Below are 19451 nucleotides of genomic sequence, written 5' to 3' on the forward strand. Positions count from 1 at the left end.
TTGGAGGAGATTGTGTCCCTCGGAAAGTCAATGGGTCTGGATGTAGATGAGGGTGACGTAAACAAGCTCATCGAGGAACATGAGGAGGAACTCTCAACTGAGGAGTTGAAGGAGCTACAGATGATGCAACATATGGAGCTTCTGCAAGAGATTAGCTGTGAGGAGGAGGTAGTCGGAGGAAGTGATTTTTACAACTGAAATTAAAGACATGCTGGCAATGTGGGAGAAGCTTTCAAGTTTCATTGAAAAGAAACACCCAGAAAAAGTTTCAACTGGTCATGCTTCAGCACTTTTTAATGACACTTGTTTGTCACATTTCCATAACATTTTAAAAGGCAGGCAAAAGCAAACCTCTTTGGATAGATTTTTATTCAAAAGTCCTGCAAGTGAAAGTGCTGAAAGTGCAGTCAGAAAGGCAAAAACAGGTGATGATTAAATGAAAAATACATAATGTTAAGCTTAGGTTAAGTTTAAAGTTAAGAAAGTGCTTTTTTTTTTACAATTAAGTTTTTGTGGTTTCATTTTAAGTAAAGAAAGTGCAGTTTTAGTTTACATTTAGTGTTAAGAAAGTGCAGTTTTAGTTTACGTGTCTACAGTGCCTGCATCCCTTCCTCCCTCCTTCCTCCACCGCCATTCACCTCCGTTAGCCGCACTCGTCTGTCTCCAAGGTAAGAATACAGTACTAAATAACACTTTTTTCTTTTATTTCATATATTTTGTTATGCATTGGTAAAGTATACATGTGTTTCTTAATTAAAAACATGTCTTTTTTCATAATTTAGGATGGTTTGGGGATGTTTCACAAGGTTGGAACGGATTAAGTCTATTTCAGTTATTTTAAATGGGAGAAATTTGTTTGATATACAAGTTGACTGACTTACGAGCTCAGTTACAGAACAAATTAAACTCATATCTCAAGGTACCACTGTATTTTCACCAACAAAAGAATCTTTAAATTTTCTAAAACACCAGTACACTAGATACTTTCTGACTCAGGAAAGGTTGGAAAGCACTGGGCCTGGGGCAGTGCCATGGAGCTTACAGGGCCCAGGACCCAACCAAAATCTGGGCCTTGAGTAAGGAAAAAGGCCAGGTGAGGGTGAGGGGGGTAGGCTGCTTCCAAGGTCAGCCACAAAAGACAAATTTTGCTGTCAGTCCACATCTGTCCCCTGCAAGCCCTATGTCAGAACCACTACACAGACACATGATAGCCAGGAAGGATGAATCATTCATTCACTCACATACTCACTCACTCATTCACAGACTCAGTCAGCTACTTGTTTATCAGGATGTGTGCTCTAGACCTTAAGGATAGAAAAATGACTAAGATTGTTCTTTCTTTGAAAAACTCCCAGGAGTGCTGTGATGGCTCCATGGCTTTTGTCTTAGTTCAAAGAAGAGCTTGGTTGCTGAGCAACAGAACAATGCCCCAGATGGGCAAAACATTGCCCCCTAGTGGGCTTGCCAGGTGGATCCCGGTTGGGACACATGCAGGAATCAGTCTTTGCCTCCTCTCCTCTCACTGAATTTAAAAGAAAAAAAAGCTTCAGGGCCCCGGCCAGGTGACCTGGTGGATGGAGTGTAGTCTCAGTGTGCCACGGTAGCGGGTTTGGTCCCCTGTCACAAGCACATATGAGAAACAACCAATGAGTGTATAACTAAGTGGAACAACTAAGTGAAATGAGTTGATGCCTTGTTTCTCTCTACCTTCCACACCTCTCCCTTCTTCTTTGTCTCTCTAAAATAAAAAAAATTAAAAAATGAAAGACAAGCTCTCAGGCCTGTTCCATGGGATAATAGATCATTCCTGTAGATGAAATGTTGGGTGAATAGGGTGTGAGGAGGAGAGGTAGTGGGGCCACACAGGTGGTGCATGGACCTGAGATACGTTAGGTGACGGAGCGGAAGGCAAATACAAGTACAACAGAGCAGAGAAGGGCAGAGAAGATGCCTGCTACCATGCGGATGACCTGTGAGGGTAACACTGAACAGTGGTTTGAGGGTAAAGCAAGTGTGCAGTGAGGGATGACCTGCAAGGTAGAGGACATGCACATCAGCAGAGGACAAGATGAGGTTAGCTAGAGTCTTAAGAAAGTTGAGACAGTTTTGTGAGCAATGCATACCATGAAGCAGATTTCAGGCAATTCAAAATGTGACGTCTCCTGACCCGCTCAGACGGAGAGTCGCCATCCCGGACCCCACTGTGGGAATTGGCTACAGGAGAGCACAGTCTTGAGTGCTAAGTGTGGACTAATTCTCATGTCTAGAAACATGAGGACCAGACATGCTTCAGGAATCAGGCTGGCTTCCAGATTCTCAAAGGATGTCACACACTCGACAACGACTAGTTGAGGACCTTCTCAGTGCCAGAGTTATTCCTGGAATGGAGAACAAGGCAGGCTTTCCAGAGGGTCAGTATTCACTAACCTAGTAAGCACTGGACAATTTTCAGTTAAGAAAGTGCCATGAGAAATGATCAAGGGGTCACGAGCAGTGATGTAGAAGAGGAAAGGGTTTCTGGTGAGGGCTTGTCAGGGAAAGTCCCTCTAAGAGAGTTTAATGTGATTGAGTCCTCCGAGTGGAGGGAGCAGAGAGCACAGAGGCCCTGGCTGTGTGAGAGGAGTGGAGTGGAGGACAGCGAGACCGTGAACTGCAGGAATGACCGAGGTGAGTCTGGCTGTGCCGGGGTGAGCAGGCAGTGCTGTGGAGGAACAGCCATCAGAGGACTAACATGCCCTGAACATGGCTCAGGAGTCTCCTCCAGACCAGCAGTGAGGCTACACAGAGCCTGTAGCCAAGACAGCCCCAGGCTTGGACTAGGGAGGTGGGGAAGAGGGAGAAAATGGACAGAGAGGTGACATGTTTTGGAGACCCCACTGGCTTCAGTGGGATGAGAAGGAGATCAAGCTGCCAGATGGGCGTCCGCAGCTATGGTGTAAGCAGGAGAGGCCCCTCTGGTTTCACTCTCAGCTCTGCTTCCTAGGATCCCATGTGCCCCTCTTTCCCACCACCCTTTCTGGCATTGGTCCTGCCTACCCCGGGCTCTACTCCTGTTCCAGGCTTGGGCTCTCTTCTCTGTCCCATGACTCCATCAATCAGGCCACAGCTAGGAAAACAAACCCACATGGCTGTTTTCTCTGCTGGGTGCATTAGCAGACAGAATCCAGAACTGGGTGCTAAGGACCACCTTCCCTTCTGGTCCCTACTTGGGGGCTTCTGAACAAAAGGTTTCAAGGATTTTGGTGGCCAGTGTTTTGTATTAGTATTAGCTGATTAATATCCAGTGTTGCAGCTGAACCAGCCCTATGGTTCTTATGATTGCAAGATGCCCTTCAGCAATAATGATCAGGAAACTTTGAAAAGATGTAGATTTATTACTTATAAGATGTAGAAATTGCACAGCACACCTGGGGCCATACAGAGAGGTTACAAGTAAAAGGAAAGCATGACAGGGGTCTGAAATTCTGTTTTTAATGGGGTAGAAAGTGGGGGCTTAGTTTTTCTTGAACTCACTCTTTATTGGTAAATTTAAAACATAAGAGGCCCTGGCTAGGTAGCTCAATTTGTTAGAGCGTCATCCCAATACGGGTTCAATCCCCAGTCAGGGCACATACAAGAAGCAACCAATGAGTCTGACGAGGCGGTGGCATAGTGGGACGCTGAGGACCCACGTTTGAAACCCTGGGGTTGTTGGCTTGGACATGGGATCATAGACATGACCCCATGGTTGCTAGCTTGATCCCCTCAAGGTTGCTGGCTTGAGTCCAAGGTGGATGGCTTGAGCAAGAGGTCACTGGCTTGGCTGGAGCCCCCTAGTCAAGGCACATATGAGAAGCAATTAATGAACAACTAAAGAGCCACAACTACGAGTTGATGCTTCTCATCTCTTCCCCTTTCAGCCTGTTTGTTTCTGTCTGTCACTGTCTCCCATGTGTTAAAAACAAACAAACAAAAAGAAACAATCAATGAGTGCATAAATAAGTGGGACAACAAATCACTCTATCTCTCTCTCTTTTTCTCTTTGCCCCCCTTCCTCACTCTTTAAAAAATCAATAGGAAGCAAAAATGAAACAACATAAGAGCACTTAGGATGAGGGGTTCCCAGGGGGTGTCAATTACCAAAACAATCACCAGCTATATACTAAAGAAGGACATTGGAGAATACATATGGAGATTGCTATAGTAATCCATCTTGCAGGATGACACTGAAGATTGGTGTCCTGTTGATATAAGATGATTATTTTGTAAAAGACTTTCCAATGTACAAGACACAAGTGTGTCCAACTGCATATAGCCACCAATTAGTTTTCTTTGTTTCTACTTTGTCGTCTGTGTTATGACTCAATGTAGATTTGTGTTAATACAAATTTTCTTTGTATGATTTCATGTTAAGCCTCAAATAAATGTTTCCTTAGTGAAAAAAATATATAAGAGCAGGAATTTAAAATGTAGAAAGAGAAAATAAACAAATGACCTAACCCAGTGGTCCCCAACCCCCGGGCCATGGACCGGTACCGGTCCGTGGGCCATTTGATACTGGTCCGCAGAGAAAGAATAAATAACTTACATTATTTCCGTTTTATTTATATTTAAGTCTGAACGATGTTTTATTTTTTAAAAATGACCAGATTCCCTCTGTTACATCCGTCAAAGACTCACTCTTGACGCTTGTCTCGGTCATGTGATACATTTATCCGTTTCACCCTAAAGGCCGGTCTGTGAAAATATTTTCTGACATTAAACCAGTCCGTGGCCCAAAAAAGGTTGGGGACCACTGGCCTAAATGGTCAGTTATTTAAACTCACCGAGCTATCTAACACAAAGGGGCCTCCATGGCGGGGCTCTCACCTAGGGTGTGGCCAGCACTTGTTTGTCCAAGATAGCCATCTTTGCAGTGGATGCCTCAGCAATAACAGCTGAGTCAGGCACTTGCATTACAGAAAAGAAAAAAGAGAGAGAAAAGCCAGGGTTTACACAACAGCCACCAGACTGGTTCTTGCTTTCAGCAGGAAGGACTTATTGACTACAAAGACCATAACAAAATGGAAATGATGCAGCCACATGGAAACAAAGCAATCAGCAAAAGAAAGCAGTCACTCTCTCTCAGCTATATTAATGAATAGGCATGCATTAGCAGTTCAAAGCCAAGAGAAACTCAGGGCAACACCACAGGATGGTGGGTGACCTTTTCCAAATTTGTAAAAATCATAACCACCCACGTGAGTGTATGCAGGGCCAGCAGCAGGTGTCTTAGCTATAAATAATCCTCACCAGATAGCTTTCTCAGGATATACTGAGCTCTAGTACCAAACTAGTGGCTACTTTTGCCATGACCAAGATAGCAATGCTTAGAAACTCCCTGAAAGAGTCTACAAGTTATTCAGAAAGTTCAGGGAGCCAGCTGTCCTTGCCTGTTAAGAACAACAACAACCAAGAAGGATTCAGGGGAGGATTTGCTAAGTCCGTTCTTGGCCTGTTAGGAATACAGTGTGTCCATAAAGTCATGGTGCACTTTTGCCCGGTCACAGGAAAGCAACAAAAGACGATATCTGCACCAAATAAAAAGAAAACCCTCCCAGTTTCTGTAGGGTGATGTGGCAGCATGTGTGCATGCACAGATGATGACGTAACACTGTGTATACAGCGGAGCAGCCCACGGCCATGCCAGTCGAGATGTGGACGGTACAGAGGAAAGTTCAGTGCGTTCTGTGGCTCGCTAAATTTGAATCCGTGACCAAAGTGCAACGTGAATATCGGCACGTTTATAATGAAGCATCATCACATAGGAATAACATTACTCAGTGGGATAAGCAGTTGAAGGAAACCGGCAGTTTGGTGGAGAAACCCCGTCCTGGTAGGCCATCAGTCAGTGACGAGTCTGTAGAGGCTATACGGGATAGCTACCTAAGGAGCCCTAAAAAATCTGTACGTGAGCCCTCATCGAACTGCACTGAATAAGTATGAAACTGAGAGAGTTTTCCTTTTATTTGGTGCAGATTTCACATTTCTATCGTCTTTTTTTTTTTTTTTTTTTTTCATTTTTCCGAAGCTGGAAACAGGGAGAGACAGTCAGACAGACTCCCGCATGCGCCCGACCGGGATCCACCCGGCACGCCCACCAGGGGCGAAGCTCTGCCCACCAGGGGGCGATGCTCTGCCCATCCTGGGCGTCGCCATGTTGCGACCAGAGCCACTCCAGCGCCTGAGGCAGAGGCCACAGAGCCATCCCCAGCGCCCGGGCCATCTTTGCTCCAATGGAGCCTTGGCTGCGGGAGGGGAAGAGAGAGACAGAGAGGAAAGCGCGGCGGAGGGGTGGAGAAGCAAATGGGCGCTTCTCCTGTGTGCCCTGGCCGGGAATCGAACCCAGGTCCTCCGCACGCTAGGCCGACGCTCTACCGCTGAGCCAACCAGCCAGGGCTCTATCGTCTTTTGTTGCTTTCCTGTGACCGGTCAAAAGTGCACCATGACTTTACGGACACACTGTAGATTGATGATTCTCTGGGAAGCCTCCATACTTGAGCCAATATCTTCATCAGTGTAAACGTAGTCCGTACTCAGAGAGCCAATCCCCAGCCAGGTGATTTCAGGTTGTAAGTATGGTGAGAAAAAGATTCCCTTTTTAATTTTTAACATAAACTCTTTTTATTGTATTGATTCATTCCCTACCCTGAGAGAGGGTAAATCAATTCACCCCACTCCTCAGGGAGCTGCGGATGAGGCTGCATCCCAAGAGCCAGTGAGTCTCATCCTGCTCATACTGTCATTGGGGTCCTACTGCCACACTTTCTCAGTTGCTGGTGGAGACCTTGACTTGGCCACAGAATCTTACAGAATGTAATCCTATTGTTTGGCTTTCATGGCATCTATTTTCAGAGCTCCTTTTGGTATATGATAAATGATGCCATTTTCCATTTGCAAGTTTCCACCGTAAAAAGTGCTGCTGTTAGTTGGCCCTGGCCAGATAGCTCGGTTGGTAAGGATATTGTTCAGATACACAAAGGTTGCTGATTCGATCCTCAGTCAAGGCACATACAAGCAACAGATTGATATTTCAGTGTGTGTCTCTTTCTTCCTTTCTCTTTCTCTAAAATGAATTTAAAATTTTTTAAAAAATTTAAATAAAAAATAAAAAGCACAGTTGTTAGTTGGAGAATTTTGGAAAGATGGTGGAGCAGAAAGCACCAGAAATCTGTCTCCCCAGCTAGATGACAATTTCACTGCTAGAATATGTCTGATATAACTATTTTGGAACTCTGGAGTCTATTGAAGGTTTGCAACTTCCAGGAGAAGACTTCAACATTCCACTCATGTAATGGGTAGATCAACTAGACAGAAGATAAGTAAAGAAAGAGAGGACTTAAATGACACAATAAGCCAACTAAATCTAAAAGACATATACACTCTGCCTGCATAACTTAGTTGGTTAGATCATTGTCCTAATCTGCCAAGGTTGTGGGTTTAATCCCTGGCAAGGGCACATACAAGAATCAACCAATAAGTGCATAACTAAGTGGAGCAACAAATTGATGTTTCTCTCTCCCTACCTTTCACTCTAAAAATCAATAAATAAATTAAAAATAAAATAAAAAACAGATACAGAACACGGTACCCAACAACAACATACACATTTGTCTCCAGTGCACATGGAACATTTGCCAGGATAAACTATATGTTAGGTTACAAATTAAGTATCAGTAAATTTAATGTATCTCCTCTTACCACAGTGGAATAAAGTCACAAGTAAATAACAGAAGGAAAATTGAAAAATTCACAAAATTGTGGAATCCAAACAATCAAAAGGTCAAAGAAGAAATCATAAAGGAAATTAGAAAATACTTGGGGATGAATGAGAAGTAAAATACAACATACCAAATATTTTGGGGTACAGTGAAAGCATGCTACAGGGAAGTTCATGGCTATAAACATTTCCATTATAAAACAAAATGATTGCAAATGAACCTTACCTTACAACTTCAAGAACTAGAAAAGAAAAACAAACTAAACCCAAAGCTAGAGAAGGAAAGAAATAATAAAAATAAATAAATAAAATGTGTTTAAAGAAATCAATAAAATACATTTTGAAAAGTAGTCAGCATATTAAGAATAGAAGCAAACTATTTCAACACAATAAAATCCACAGTGAGCATCACACTCGATAGTGATGCACTGAAAGTTTCCTCTTCAAGATCAGGAAGAAGACAAGGTGCCCACTCTCGGCACTTATATTCAACATTGTACTGGGAAGTCCTAGCCAGACCAAGAAATAGAAATAAAAGGCATCCAAATTGGGAAGAAAAAAATAACGTTCCCTCTATTTGTAGGTGATATGATCTAATATATAGAAACCCTAAAGATGCCACCAAAAAAAAAAAATTAGAATAAATACATTCAGCAAAGTAGCAAGAAACAAAGTCCAGTTGCATTTCTATACATAAACAATAAATGATGTAAAAAGAAAATCTGAAAAGCAATTCCATTTACAAAGCATCAAAAATACTTAGAAATGAACTTAACCAAGAAGGTGAGAGTGCTTGTCCTCCTGTCCTCCCAGGGCTGGACTCAGAGACAGCGGTGCAGCTGCAGGGGCAGCAGGTGAGAGGACCCAGGCCCTCTGAGTCTGCAGTGCTGGAACGGGAGGTGAGAGGCTATCACAGAGGCAACACGGAGGCTTCTGGCAGCCACTCAGGACCCCAGTGAACCTGGCCTGACCCAAGGCAGAGCCCTAGGGGCTGCCAGGGGCAATTCTGCTTCTGTACCCTACCTGAGCTGGATAGCCCCCCATTTACCCCCACAGTCCCCTAGAGCAGGGGTCGGGAACCTGTGGCTCGCAGACAAATCTTTAATAAAAAAAATAATAACATTAAAAATATAAAACATTCTCATGTATTACAATCCATTCATTTCCTACCGCTCATGTTCATGGTTGCGAGTGGCTGGAGCCAATCACAGCTGTCCTCTGGGACAACACATAATTTTTATTGAATAATGCATAACGTACACGGGACGTTGTATGAATTTCACGGAATTACATTTAAAAATATGTAGTGTTCATGGCTCTCTCAGCCAAAAAGTTTCCTGACCCCTGCCCTAGAGAGTGAAACTTCCAGAATGGGTTACCCGAGTGACTAAAGCCAGTTGAGGGAGGAGAAGATACATCTAGCTGCTGTCCCCGGAGTGTCACCTGGCCTACACCATGATGTGGTGCCAGCTGATGGCACAGTGAGAGCAACGGGGGCGAGTCAAGGAGGAAGCCAGTCCACAAATGGCTGGGTTTCTACAGGGGCTGAGAGATCTTGCTTGCTGATAAAAATTCTGGGGCCTTTTTGAATTTATTTTCCTGCCCTAGCATTACAAGGCTGTAAGGACCCCTTTTTAAAGTTCTAGGGTCAAGCAATGGTGACACAGAGTGTCATTTTTTGCTTTAGTTCTCAGCTGCTGACTGTGGGATTGGCTTTCACATCCTCCAATCTTCTGAGTTATAGAAATTCATGGTTGGTGGCTCCTGCAGTGACCAAAACAGAGACTTCCACTGTCTGAAACGGGAAGGGACAGAAATAGCCTCAGGTTTGGGAGGTAATGGCCAGGAAATGAGGTGGAGATACAGGTGTGTGAGTGAGGGCCAGAATGTTTTCTAATGAACTCTGCATCCATGTATAGGAGAAAAATTAGGATTTTTTTTAGAGAGAGGAAAGAAACAGAGAAATATCCATTTGTTGTTCCACTTATTCATGCATTTATTTGTTAATTGTTATATGTGCCCTGCCTGGGGATCAAACCTGCAGCCTTGGCGAATAGGGACAATGCTCTCACCCACTGAGTTACCTGGCCAGGGCCGGGAAAACTTCTGAGAGTGAAGGTATGTGGGAGATCACACACACGTGTGTGACAGTGATGAACCTGGAGGAGTTTTGTGAGCATCTATTAATCTTGTAGTTTACCTCATATCAGACACCCAACCCACACTATATCATTCAAACGACAATAGCCCTGTGAAAGCAGGATCATGATTGCTGTTTATAGATAATGACACCAATGCACAGAAATCAAGTAATTTGTCTGAAGTGGCACAGTGAATATATAGCAGAAGGAAGATTTTTTTTTTTTTTACAGAGATATCAGAGAGAGGGATAGATAGGGACAGACAGACAGGAACGGAGAGAGATGAGAAGCATCAATCATCAGTTTTTTGTTGCGACACCTTAGTTGTTCATTGATTGCTTTCTCATATGTGCCTTGACTGTGGACCTTCAGCAGACCGAGTAACCCCTTGCTCGAGCCAGCGATCTTGGGTCCAAGGTGGTGAGCTTTTGCTCAAACCAGATGAGCCCACACTCAAGCTGGCGACCTCAGGGTCTCGAACCTGGGTCTTCTGCATCCCAGTCTGATGCTCTATCCACTGCACCACCGCCTGGTCAGGCAGAAGGGAGATTTTTAACCCAAGTCCCAAATTCTCTTTCCATAATCTGAGGGCCCTCATTAGATGTGTGATGTTAAACATAGGACTAGAAAGAGGGGATAATAGTGATAAAATCAGAGGTGCAGCTTGACTCAATATGTGGCTGTCTTTGTGGAAGGCAATATATAGAAGAGAAAGATGAGGCCAACATTCAGAAGGGCCAACCACCTGAATGCTTAGTTCCTTTTTGTGAGAAGGAAACCCAAAGCAAGAATTCTGTGACAACCACATGACTAAGGCAGCCCGAGCAAGCAACAGTGTCATCAGCTTGGGCTGGCCTGGGAGGCAGACCACCTTGTCCCTGGCCTCAGAAGTGTACTCATCCCTATCCAGCCACCCCTCTAGCCTATCTCTTGAAGGTTGAGGCCATTTGGGTTAGGAGAAATAAATGATGTTTCCAGAAATGGGGAGCTCTGAGATTGGGGCCATCTGCCCTGCTGTTTGGTTCTGCAGCACACAGGCATGCCCGGCGTAGCAGAAAGCAACAGTCTGGATTCACCATGTGCTTTCCTTTAATGGGGCTTCCAAGGACAAGTTCTTTATTCTACATCTACTGTTTAAAGAACAAGTGGCATTCTCTCCTATCCTTGGTCCCATCTTTGTCTCACCCACTGTCCCATCCCCAGAGAGAACCACTGTGGCTCCTCTTTCCCTTCCAGGTGTTTCACCTACACATTTATCTATCTATCTATCTATCTATCTATCTATCTATCTATCTATCTATCTATCTATCTATCTATCTATCTATCTATCTAGTGAGAGGAGGGGAGGCAGAGACAGACTCCCACATGCGCCCTGACTAAGATCCACCAGCAAGCCCACAGGGGGTGATGCTCTGACCATCTGAGACATTGCTCTGTTGCAACCAGAGTCATTTTTTTTAGTGCCAGCGGCAGAGGCCATGGAGCCATCCTCAGTGCCCAGGGCCAGCTCTCTCTAATTGAGCCATGACTGCAGGAGGAGGGGAGGAGAGAGAGATAGAGATAGAGATAGAGAGAGAGAGAGAGAGAGAGAAGCAAGAGTGGAAGGGATGGAGAAGCAGATGGGTGCTTCTTCTGTGTGTCCTGACTGGGAATCAAACTCCGGACATCCACATGCTGGGCCGATGCTCTACCACTGAGCAAACTGGCCATAGTCACCTACACATTTACAAACTAGTCGTTTCTTAAAAGAAAAAAACATAAATTATGCTTTATGTGTTGATCAGCAACTTCTTTTACCTGCAAAAGATGCTTTCCTGGCCAACTTCTTGGGTCAGCATGTGAATGTTTGCTGTCTTGTATCTGCAGGCACAGGGTCCCACTGTGTGGGCACAGGCCTTGTATGTCTGGTTGACTTGTTCTATGCCAAGTGAAGGTGGTCACAAAGCCTTCTTGGGAAGGGATTGTCCTTTCTCACAGAGCTGCTCCTTCTGAGCAGCGACCAGAGGTGGGGGGGGGGGCAGTGGGGCAGAGGACGTTGTGTCTCAGAGAACCAGGTAATGCTAAATGTCTGGTCTTTCTGATGCTTAGGTGTTTAGAGGAGATGATGGATCTGACAGGTGATGTTTCTGGGAGGTGATGGATGGTGGGGTCTGGGAGGTCCTGGGTTTGTGAGGAGGTGAGTGTGAGAGGTGATGGGTCTGAAAAGTAATGGGTCTGGGAGGTGATAGAGTCTGAGAGGTGATGGTTCTGGGAGGTGATGCCGAGGTAATGGTTCTGAATCATCTTCCACGAGGTAGTGGCCAGTTCTGCACAGTCAGAGGTGCTTCCCAAAGCAGCTAGACTGGTCAGATGAGGGTCTAGCCTTGGTCCCCACAGGCTGTGGTTGCTGTCCACCCTCTGTGACCAGGCTGTTTCCTGCACACACCTCTGTCTACACCTCTCTGAAGCCTCCTCCTTAGTCATCCAGGTGAGGAAGCAGCAGGTTTCCTCCATTCCTGCGAAGGGCTTAGTTGCTCTGAGTCATAGACCAAGACCAGGGTCAGCCAAGAGCTCTTCCCTCCTCTCTTTTGAGGCTTCACATTTGGAAAAACAAGTCCGTTTGTTGTAATAGAGATCAGTTCACCCAAATGACACACTCTGGGTCACGTTTGACAATTTTAGGAAACCTGTGGAGTCAGAGGGTCCCTTGCTTTCCAGAAGCCTCTCTTGCTCCTTCCCTCCCTTTCTCCAGCTGCTCTGCTCTCCCAGGCCTTCACTCCTTGCCCTTCCCAAGTACCAGGCCCTGTGCTAAGCACTGGGCACAAACAGATGAACGAGCAAGTGCCTACTACTCTCCATGAGTACATTCCATTCTTCTGCACCAACTTTCTCATTCTGCTTGTTTGAAGTTTCATGGTTTTATTGTGTTTTCTGTATTTCATGTTTATCTGGATCTCTAGGGCTTGTCTCTGGCCCCCTGTGTCTTCTGGCCCTGTTTCAAAAGCTTGGCACTGACCAAGCATTGCAAGGACTGCAGAGACACGACACCTGCTAAGCCCCCTCCCTTCCCCTAGGAGAGAACCCACACTGGCCTCGGCGAGGGCTTTGATGACCTCCACCTGGAATGCTTGCAGGTACTCTGGCCTCACCTTCATCCAAGGCTCCCACACATCTCTTCCAGCCTGGCCATCTGCGCCGACAGCTTGGGGATGGCGCTGGGAGGGTCCTTGATGCTGAGTGAATGGACAGGTCACTTGGTGGAAACAGAAACTCAGAAAGGTAGCCTGTATGCCTCTCCATGGGTTCTAAAAGATAATTTGCAGAGATGAAAATTGTTGTTTTGATTTGGGAGAATTAGGGGCATTATACAATTTTTATTTCTACATTTTCTAAATTTAAGTATATTTTTTTCCAATAAAAAACAAGATTACTGAGAGGAATAGGTAGCGAGAGAGGGCCTACTGGCATGGTAGGTGGGAAGTTAGCTTTCCTTTACTTTCTCAGTGACTGGAGGCAAATGGCTTTTCTAGAAAGGAGGTTCCTAGTCATTCATGAGGGGTAGCTCCCATGGGAAGGCCTTTGCAGGAAGCCCCAGTGGAGTATGAGTTTGAGAGTAAAAGGCCTGGAGCCAAGCCCTTTCCAGATGCACCTGCTGAAATCCAATATTCACTGGGCAGTTGCTTCTGGGTCTCAGAAGCATGCTGTGTGGTGAGGCTATCTGAGAGGTGAGTGATACCTTGAAGGAAGGTATTTCACATGGGAGCAGGCCAGCTAAGCCCCAAACCTGCCGGGACCACATTCCAAGGACCCACTGGCCGGCCCTGCTCTGTGTCTCTGTTTCCTGATGTTTTGGGCAACTTGGGCCAAATCTCAGTGTGACTCCCTGGGCAGGTCCTGAGCTCTGGTGTGGAGGTGTGGTACCGGCCCTCGCTGAGGCAGACAGGAGCTGGATTACTCTCAGGGCTAAAAAGGGAAATGACTAAGCTGGAAGCATGCTTTACACCCTGTGAATTTTGCCTCTTTTCTTTAGAGCTAGCCTGCCCTTGGCCTTTCTAGCTCTGTTCCAGGAGCCACCTTGCTCTCCATAGATATCAAAAGCTTTCTGGTCTTCAGGACTCATCTATGCTGCTCCCTCTGCCTTCACACCCTTTCCACCGCCTTTAGTGCCCCGACCAGCATCTCTCTACATTCTTCTTCCAGAACTCACTGCCAGTGTCTACTTCTTTCTGCCCTGGATGCCTCCAACTGAGTGACTCTGACTCTTAGTATGAAGCCGTCCTTGGCCTTGGAGCCATCATGGTATGTGAAGCAGTGCCTGATGCTCCTCTGGAGACAGTGGGGGGCATGCTGCTCCTCTGTGGGGCAGGCTCTCTCCTCCCCCAGGTAACCATGCTCACTATTCAATGGTCATTTCCTGCCATGAGCTTCCCTGACCCAGGACAAACCAGGTGGTGCTGGTGGATGCTCAGGGGGTTCCCTGCTCTCTTCTTCTAGCACCAAACCTCATTGCACATTTATTGTGTGGACATCTGGTTGACCATGCCTCTTGTAACCAATGATAAGCTTCAAAAAAGCAAGAATCATGTCTACGCTGCTCCTACACTGTCCCTGTTGCCTGGTGCTCACCGAGCTGGTACTGATGGGGGCACTGAGGGCAGGCGCCTCTAACAGGGTGACATCTTCAGTGCTCCCAGCAAGTGCTCCAAAATGGAGGCGGAACCCCACCCCAGCCTGGATGTAGAGTGACTGATTGTTCAGTATTTGCAGAGATGGGGAAAGTGCCAGTGCAGGCTCAGCCCCGATGTCTACTAACTCTGCATGGGATGTCCTTTTTAGACGGAACTCATCTTAGGGAGCCAGGACTTAAAGACCTTCTGCCCTCTGTCCTTGTCCCTGAGACACCAGACAACACCAGCTCCTGCTGCATGCCCAGAATCTCAGAGCTTGGTGATGACTCTGAGAGAGTGGGAGTGCCTAGCCTCCCTGGCTCTAAGAAACACACACCTAGAAGAGGTTGGGAACAAGAAACAAAGATCATATGTGGAGGCTCATTGTCACTGGAGGCAGCAGGGAACAGGTGCCCCGTCAATCAATTCAGGGACTGCTCTCTGGGGAGCAAACACCACTTCTAGTTTTGAAGGTGTAGATTTTATGCAATAGGCAGGAAGGCAGTGGAGATGGTCTGCCTTCTGGAGTCAAGAGGTCCTGTTGCCTTCCCTGTGGCCTGGGCATGTTTCCTTCTCACAATGAGCCTATATGATGGGGTAACATCTATTAGAATGGCTCTATGGGGTTAAATGAGGTCATGTGGACAAAGTGCCTATGGTGGTGCTCACTTAGTGAGCCACCGCCAAGTCAGCTGTGACTGCCATTAACCTGTCTGTCCAGCAGGCGCCCTCATTTCTTAATGCTTTGGGTGGAAATCCAGGGCTGTGTTGACTGTGAAACAAATAAGATCCCTTGGGGTAAATGCTGGCCCACAGCAGCTCTCTGTGCTTGGCCTTCATCCGGCTTCCTTGGCCATAAACAAGGATGATGACCTCCAACCTTCTGTTCTTTGTCAGGGTCCAGAGCCCTGTCAGCCGGGCAGGGATGCCTCAGGGAGCATGCCCAGTGCCATGCTTGAGATGACCACTAAGACTAGATTTGGGTGGCTGCACGGAGAATAGCGTTTGATTGGCAATTGTCTATCTTAAGCATGTCTTAAGTGCTTGTAGCTTTGGAGGCACAGCATCCCTCAGGTTCAAGGCTGAGCTCCATTCCTCACCAGCTCTGTAGCCTTGAACAGCTCATTAACCCTTCTGAGCCTCTACTACCTTATCTGTCAAATGGAAGTCATTTTACAGACCTCAAAAGCAAATCGCCTGCTGTTACTTACTGGCCTTTCCTGTCCCAAGGAGCTATATTGGAACAGGTCCCCCTCTCCCAGCCCCTCCAACCCATACATAAGTGGAGATGACTTCTTCAGCCATTGGCTGGCATAGCAATGTAATTTTTACTTTCTACTTTGTAGAAACCCACCCTAGGCCATGTTATTATTTTGACAGAAGCCCCAGATATAGTCCAGACTGACCCCCATACTCACACCCACTATGCTGTTAGAAGGACCGAGGATCATGCAATGACTTATTATTAGCTGGGGTTGCTTTTCATATTCTGTTGGAAACCTGGGCTTCTTGTAAATATCAATCATCAGCAAGTGGCCCAGGGCCCTCTGAGGAAGCTCCGCTGTGACATGAATGCAAACCTGTCTCTCTGCTTCCTAGTACTCTTTATGTCCAAACAATGTCATTCCACTTCCTCCTCTGTGGTCAAGCACAGGCAAAGCTGGCTTCATCCTGGCACTGGACTAACACTTATTGAGTACCTACCATGGGCTGAATTCTTCGTTAGGTTCTAATAAGGATATGACATAACAGGGAAGGAGACAGGTAGATAGGGAGAGGGTGAGCGATGTTCTCTAGAGGTAGAGTGTGGTCAGGAAGATGAACATGACGCAGAAGACTACAGGGGAGAGGAGTAGGTCACAGAAAGGGGAGAGGAGTAGGTCACAGAAAGGGGAGAGGAGTAGGTCACAGAAAAAGGAACAAGCCCCATTGACCCTGGCCAAACTACTTCCTAATCCTTTGTAGCATCTTAGACTTTATCAGAGGAGGGCTAGAGTCAGTTAGCATTGTTGAGAGACATCAAGGAGCCTTTCCCCAAGTCATAGGCCCATACTTGAAGACCTTAGCAACAAAGGTTTGCAAAAGCTAGCAAAAAACAAACAAAAACCTGAAGACCAGGCAAAGAGATTATTGGGAGTTGATACTACCTTTGTGTTTTTAAGTAGTGAATACTGATACTGAAATTGTCAAGCAGCTACTGGTTTTTTTTATGTTTGTTTTTGAGGATCTGCTTGAGGGCTGTGGCTTTCTGTGTCTACTTTATTTGAGGTTTGTCCCCGCTAAAGTCCCCTTAGGAAGAAGAAGATGTTTTTCCAGGCCCAACAGCCCCAGGTGACTTGGTGTAAAATGCTTGAGTGGGTGAGGACTTGTGGGAGGTCCTAACACTCTCATATCCCTTGTGCCCATGAAGGCTCATCTTGGCAGAGAGGTCCTGCCCCAGGGAGCTAGTGGGTGAGGGGTGACAATGGGCCCTGGCACAATGGTCCCCTAGGTCTCAGGTCACCAAAGTGAGCAACCTCAAGGAAGCTCACAGAGGTGCAGAGGGATTTTCTCATTTCAAATGCCTGGTTTCTCACCAAAAGTGGTCAGAATGGACAGCTTACGGGCAAGGATTTTGCTTTGGAAAATGTGTCCAAGAATTTACTTCTTTCCAGGTGGATTGGGAAGGAAAGAGAACTTTACAGAGGGTTAAGGGTGAGGGTCCACTCAGTGGTGGGATTCAACCAGTTTGCACTGGTTTGACAGAACCAATACCTGATTTTTTGTTGAGTTTGGCGAACTGGTTGTTAAAATGCATTTGTAATCAGGGTTCTCTCTAACATGGGTGTCTAGGCAGCCACCCCACGTGGAAATCACAAATTTACATTCCTTCTTCTTTTTTTTTTTTTTTTTTTTGTATTTTTCTGAAGCTGGAAACGGGAGAGACAGACTCCCGCATGCGCCCAACCGGGATCCACCCAGCACGCCCACCAGGGGTGACGCTCTGCCCACCAGGAGGCGATGCTCTGCCCCTCTGGGGCGTCGCTCTGTTGTGACCAGAGCCACTCTAGCGCCTGGGGCAGAGGCCAAGGAGCCATCCCCAGCGCCCGGGCCATCTTTGCTCCAATGGAGCCTCGGCTGCGGGAGGGGAAGAGAGAGACAGAGAGGAAGGAGAGGGGGAGGGGTGGAGAAGCAAATGGGTGCTTCTCCTATGTGCCCTGGCCAGGAATCGAACCCGGGACTTCTGCATGCCAGGCTGACGCTCTACCACTGAGCCAACCAGCCAGAGCCTCCTTATTCTTTTTTAATGTTCATCTGCACAACAGCGTATTCTTAGCACCCGTAGTAATACTCATTCTGTCCATAGGTGAAAAAAAATTGCAAGTGAGGACACCAATCAAGAAGCAATATGGGCCTGACCTGTGGTGGCGCAGTGGATAAAGCGTCGACCTGGAAATGCTGAGGTCGCCGGTTCGAAACCCTGGGCTTGCCTGGTCAAGGCACATATGGGAGTTGATGCTTCTAGCTCCTCCCCCTTCTCTCTCTCTGTCTCTCTCTCCTTTCTCTCCCTCCCTGTCTCTCTCTTTCCCTCTCTCTCTCCTCTCTAAAAATGAATAAATAAAAATTAAAAAAGAAGCAATATGGAAATATCTTAAATAACAGTTTTATTGTTTTTATCATGTATTATTTAATATTTTTTCATTAATATTTTAAAACGTTTCCTCATACCATATCTAGTTTTGTGTACCTCTTTTATTGTTCTTATTTAATTATTAAATGCATGAAATAATAAACTACCTTTTGGTATATCATTCTTTTGTACTTAAAATGGTCGTTAGGATGGAGAACTGGTTGTTAAATTATTTTAATCCCACCACTGGTACTACTGGAGAGAGGTGAGCTGGGTGCGTGGCTACCAGCTGTGGGTGAAACCACAGAAGTTCTGGGAGTCTGAGCTGGGAGCATCCCCTGGTAACAGTACCTAAACCAAAGCAAACAAGCAACTACTCCAGTGTGATACCTATTTAAAATAAAAGTAAAAGAAGAAGAAAGAGGAAGAAGAAGAAGAAGAAGAAGAAGAAGAAGAAGAAGAAGAAGAAGAAGAAGAAGAGGAAGGGAGGAAGGAAGACAGAGAGAGAGAGAGAGAGAGAGAAAGAGAGAGAGAGAGAGAGAGAGAGAGAGAGAGAGAAGTAATTGTGATCCAGGAAAACAAAAACAAAAAAACAAGCTCGTTAATAAGCAGTCAAAGGGCAAGAGAAGGACATCCCATCACAGAGGCGCCAACGGTCCCCCCAACCCCCAGTAAAGGGGGTAAATCTGCTGTAGGGGTGTCACCATGTTCCTTGGGTTCAATGAAGATCTGCCTCAGCACCAGTAGCAGCAGGAGCAGCCCTCCTCCGGCGCGGGCACGGCTGAGAGCGACCTTCCAATCTCAGACGAACAAACTCGCTGCTAAAACTCAGAGCAGAGCGATCTAAAGGCGTGCGGTTTCCGACGCACAGAAAGGGTGGGTGGCCAAAAAATGCCCCGGAGACGCTCTTGCAAGCCCCCATGGGCAGGGCTAGAAATCTGTTCCACCGTGAGCCTTGACGCAGAGGTAGCGCATATTAACGCACCTTTAAGAAAGATGAAGGGACCCAATTTAAGAGTTCAAGCAATGGCAACTTGAGGGGCGCCACCGTGAGAGTTTGGGGACATAGTTATTGATGGTTATTCCTAAGGGATGGTGATGACCTGCGAAGAGTGCACAAACTAAGTGACTTACTCCTGCTCCCCGCGGGAGGTGGCATAGGAGGAGGGACGCAGGGCCAGGCCCCCGCCCTCGCGCCACACAGCCGCGGCGCGCCCACTGAGCGGGTCAGGGCGGCGCCCACAGCGACCCCCCTCATCGAGTTCCCTGGGGTGAGCCCGAGGGCGGGGGGGGGGGGTTGCGGGAGGGGCGGGCGG

At 46.5% G+C, this 19451-nt stretch overlaps 1 long non-coding RNA gene across 1 annotated transcript; it reads right to left on the reverse strand.

Annotated features, from left to right (window-relative positions):
- Positions 1-3744: 3744 nt before the first annotated feature.
- On the reverse strand, positions 3745-19371 carry LOC136400637 (uncharacterized). The gene is made up of 3 exons (XR_010750344.1): positions 18840-19371; positions 13008-13163; positions 3745-3812 (listed from the first exon to the last, which is right to left on the reverse strand). It is a non-coding gene; the product is annotated as an uncharacterized lncRNA (long non-coding RNA).
- Between the last annotated feature and the right edge of the window lie 80 nt (positions 19372-19451).

The sequence above is a fragment of the Saccopteryx leptura genome, chromosome 3, assembly GCF_036850995.1.
Source record: "Saccopteryx leptura isolate mSacLep1 chromosome 3, mSacLep1_pri_phased_curated, whole genome shotgun sequence".
Taxonomy (NCBI): domain Eukaryota; kingdom Metazoa; phylum Chordata; class Mammalia; order Chiroptera; family Emballonuridae; genus Saccopteryx; species Saccopteryx leptura.